Raw genomic sequence first — 5388 nt, forward strand, 5'->3', positions numbered from 1 at the left:
CCCAACAAAAAAGAACAGAAGTGTGATGCCTCACTCTGTAGCTAAAACAGAGAGCTCAACACACAGGGTGAAAAGAGGATCTACAGCAACGTTCAGTACAACAAAAATATAGTGTTTTTGAAAATTAAACCATGTAAACATATTCTAATATAACCTGTAAATACAATTATGAACCCTGAAAATTAGGAGAAGTGCTCATATTGTGCACTAATTAGGAGCACTAATACTTCAGCTGAGGTGCTTATTTCCAGACAGGCTTAGTGGCTCAATGTATGGATTTGGTTCACTGGGATATTTTGCTGACGGTAATGTTATTAGTATTATAAGTTAGCAACACACTCAGACATTTGGACCCAGGGTGAGTCTCAGTGAGATGGAGGAATACTGCTCTCTGTGCCCAGTCAGATCCAAAATTACGTTATCATCTGCTGTGTGCATAAAAGTAGGGAATGTACAGCTCACAGCAACTTCTTTTAAAATGTAGTGTCATCAAAATGCCTTTTTATTGAGTTAACTCCAAGGGAAATGCTGAGTGAATTTAAAATGGGCTTTTATTATGAAGGGTAGACACGGAAAAGCCAGCGTTACTGCAGCGTTTTTTCCCCCAACTTTTTTATTGTTTGGTCATTTAGTTTCATTCACAGTTTATTAATATCCAATATCCAATGCTGGTCAAGCTGTTTCAAATTCCAATCCCTAACACTTTGGTGATAAGTGTGAAGTATATTGATTAAACGGTTTGTGAGCTATTTCAACGACACACAAACTAAAAAATGTACAGACGTATCATGATTTATTAGAGAGATACATGAGGAGAACTGTGAATTTGTGAGAGTCTGAGAGCGTGACAGTGGACAAAAACTGTAAAGATGCAGACTGGAAACCCAAACAATGAGCTGAAAGACACTAGAAAAGCTTCCTAGAGCCATTTGATAATTGTTTGTGGGTTTGTCACTACGAGTGACATATATCCTCTTCTGATTATTATTAAAATGAAAATATTGCTCATAGCCAATTTGATGCTCAGAAATATAAGTAGCTTATTAAAGGTTGTGCACTGCATCCTCTAGGAAATTAATCATTTCTTACTGTAGGAAAATACATAATAACATGGTTAGATAGATAGATAGAAAGATAGATATTTATTGATCCCAAAAAAAAGGGAAATTACGGTGTTACAGCAGCACACGTACATCAGTCACACAACACAGAATATGAATATAAATGAGGTACTAGGAAAAAAATGCACATACAAACGGTATACATGAAATAATAATAGTAATAATAGGAATAACATATAAGAACAAATGTTTCAATATGTACAGGATGGGAAAACAAAATGTGCAACTGCTTAATTAATATGCTAAATGTAAGCTAAAATTTAAATGAACCAATTGTGCAGGTTGCCCTTGGTGCAATATTGTGGTGTCTAACAGTCTCACCTAGCACCCAGTGATGACATGTTAAAGAGTTTTATTGCCTGTGGTAGGAATGATTTCCTGTAGCGGTCCGTGCGTTACCAAAGTTTGATGGAACTGTTACCAAGATGTAAATCCTCTGCTGTACTGTATCCTTCTAATTTCCTCCTACGTCTTAGGGAATCATAGATTTGCATCTTTTGCATATAAAATATATCCATTTAAGCCTTTCTTCGGGCCACACATGCTCTCTTGTCTCATACAAGGGATTATTACGAGTTAATATTTGCGACATGCATGCATGACTGTGAGAGCACTACACATACAGAAGTGCTTGCTTTCAAAGCCTCAGGCCCTCAACCAAGAAAAGCAAAACAGAGTGAGTTTGTGCTCGCTCACCCTTCAAATGTGATAGCATACTAATATAATAAGATCGCATCATTGTAATTTCCGTCTGCAGAGTTTGACAATACCATGAGATGTCTACAATCTCAGAAACGAAGGGAGAAATCGAGTAGACAGATAGAAGACACAAAGAGAGACAAAGGTTGTCACGGGAAATGAAACACTCAGTCTCAAAGCATTAGCTTATGCAATTTGCATGTGCACCTGAATGTGTAGCAAGTAATCGTCTTTCTAGACTTGGAACTTCCCACCGTCTGTTTTTTGTGCTTTCTACATGAAACTCAGCTGCCACTCCACAAAAACACTTCACACTCTGCTCTACTCTGCAGTTTGAAAAGGAGAGCAGCCTACATAGTTCAGCTGCTAATGCATGACTAAGACCAGTTATGCAATTAAACAAAAACAGCCATTGATTTCACTCTTATCTGCCCTGAAATGTTAATACATTGGATTCGGATTACCCAATCAAGTCTTTTTCCTTTGTCATAGGAATCAGTGTTGTACCATATTCTTATTTCACCAAGAAATAGGTTATGAAGGACAACAAAATGCTACCTGTATCGTGTTTTTCATCATCACGATAAAAAACCTGGGTTGCCTGGTGATCCCATAGTGAAGATAGGAACCCAGGAAGGCACTAAGACTTCCCACAAAACCACAAATTGCCATTAATAGGCTTTGATTATGTTCACTGAATAAACAAACAAGATATAATGTGTTAAAGGGGAGCTATGCAGTTTTTGGTAGCTTAATTTACAATAACTGAACAGCTTCAGAGTCATTGGAATGGTTACATGACTTTTTTATTGTTCAATCGTGGTTGTCTCACTTCCTAGCACGTGTGAGCAGAAAAACCACCCAAGCAACTTGGGGTAGGCAAGCCGCCGGGCAAAGTTTCAGGAAGTGGCACGTGATATCAAGTCTTGAGATGTAACATGAATTGATTTACGGCACTGCACACATACGCCCATTCAGGAAACAAGGCTGACAAGGTGGCAATGGAGTTTTTCACACTATCGTCATGGCTGAGATGGCGAAAAGGAAGCAGAAAGCTAGGAACTTATTGTCGAAGGAACAGAGAAAGAGGAAACGGCGGACTGACCAAGCGAGGAGTCAAGTAGAGCTGCCAAATATCGTACCCAAAGCTGTAGGGGAGCTCTATAGAGAAACCTGTGAGCAAAAAGCAAAGAAATGGCTAAAACTGTAAAGTGCCCCTTTAATTTTCTCAGTTGACAAGTAATAATCAGATTGTATTACCTGTCGGACAGAGCCAGGCTAGCTGTTTAACCAATGTTTCTAAGCTCTATGCTAAGCTAAGCTAACCGGCTGCTGTCTGTAGACTTATATTGAATGGACAGATACAGTGAATGAGTGGTATCATCTAACTCCCCGGATGAGCATTTTTTCTTTTTAAATGTCAAACAATGTCCATAATTACCATATTTTTTTAGGATACAGGATTATCTTTTTTATGTCAACCACCTCAGCTCTGCTCTTCTGCAGATGTGCGTAGAATAGTTTATTGTAGCTGTGATCAAAAATACTAATTATTGATCAAACTGCACAGAAGAAGAAGAAGCAAAATATTAGCAATTTCTCTCATTTTTTCCATGAGATGTTTCATGATATACCTAGTTCTGTGACATCACAGGAGACATGTTCATTTAGACAGTAAGAGAAATGGTTCAGCGGGATATAGAGGGGCGAGTACAGGTAGGGGCTCCTCTCTCAGCTTATGTAACGATTGGAGTATATATATGATCCCGCTATCTTAAATTCTGATGTGCTCGCAAAGGAATTTTTGGGTGAACTCTGTGCTGCTCCAGTCTGCCAATCTAACCCCTATAAGAGTTATGGCTGCAAAGAAGAGTCAAACAGATGCAAAGGAGAAAACTGATCCTGTTTCATTTGCACTTGTTTTAAATTATGCAACATATTCCTCAGCAGTGCTGAGAGGCAGAGATGAACTGAACTGCAATGACCCAACTACCACAAATCTCTGCTCCAACTTATCATCCCACACCAGGGTGTAATGTAGAGCAAGTAGTGCAGCTGGGAAAACATATACACACATAAACACACACATACACACACGTCTCCAGATTACCCAATGAACACACACCTCAGTAGATCCAAGAGCTGTAGCATTCCGTGGTACAGGATTACATGTTATTGCAAAACAAACCTGAGTTGAGTGTCCCCTGATAGAGAACGGATGCAGTGTAGCTGGCCTGCAACAACAGTAATGTGTTTTTCCACTTTCCTTCCTATCACACCAAGCAATAGTACCACAGGTTAATGATTGATGCTTTACACAGGCCATTCAATAGACTGTCACAGATCTGCTTGTCATGCGACTGGAAAAATCCCATATTAAAAGACGTGTTATTTGGTCACTGGAGAGGAAGCCATATTTGACTTCAGGTCCAAGCATGTCTATGAAGGATTCATTTCAGATAAGGATTTCTGCATTTTTGTGGCAGGTGGCCAGTGATGTGTAGCTAGCCAATCCAAGCAGAGCACTGAGAATCTTTTTATCCAATACTTTGTATGCAGAGGTGGGCAGAATGCAGTGACAACTTGGCTAGGTCAAGCCAAGATTGGCCAGACAGGCTCCCCATTAGACCTGCCACTCTGCCGTTAGAACTGAACATTGGGTGCTTTTGCCTTTTCTAGTGCTGCATTGATCAGCAGTGACAGACACACAGAGCCAAAGCTGGGAGGCCAAGGAGGCAGGGCAATGAGAGCAGCTGCAGCACTATTTACTGACTGCTGCCACATTTAAAAGACAAGCCTGCAACCCGTGCTGGGAACATTAATACTGTTGGTGTGGCTGTGTTCTACACAAGCCCATTACTGCTACACATCAATGCACCATCCACTCTGTAGTTGAAGTTGAGGGATGGAGCCCAACACGCTGAGCAATCTCTGTGAGTTTCAGGTTCAGCTGCGATCAGTCTGTGATTAATGGAGAGTGCTTCTGTTCAGTGCCTGTGATTCACACTATGTGAAAAGAGGCCGATCAATCCTATACATACCACTGGTGTGACCCAATGTGAGATAAGAGGCTTGATACTGCGGCTGTTGGAGATTTGAGGGAGTTGCTAAAAGTCAGCAAATGGAAATTTGCTATGGTTTTGGTATCAGGTCTTCTAGATGGGAACAGCACCATCACCTCATCTTGAAAATGTATACATACACAATCACAGACAGATATTGCACTCTCTTTCACAGAAAACACCAGTGGTTGCATGCAAACGTATGTAATTTACTGACACATCACACATATGTACGTATATCATTAACACACCACCAATAACATGGACAAAATACTGACAAAAGCAAGAGTTATGAAACATATTCAGACAGCAGATTACTGATGACGATGACACAAGATGTCCTTGATCTTATTTGAAACCCAAATATTATGACTAAGAAGACCTTGTGGACAGTAAGAAGAGATTGAGAGAACAGAGGTGATGCGGTAATATAACCACACATCTAGATAGCAGATATTGTACATTGCATTTTAGATTGCAACTCTCATGTCTAGAAACCTTTGTCC

The sequence above is a fragment of the Etheostoma cragini genome, chromosome 1 (genome assembly GCF_013103735.1).
Source record: "Etheostoma cragini isolate CJK2018 chromosome 1, CSU_Ecrag_1.0, whole genome shotgun sequence".
Classification (NCBI taxonomy): domain Eukaryota; kingdom Metazoa; phylum Chordata; class Actinopteri; order Perciformes; family Percidae; genus Etheostoma; species Etheostoma cragini.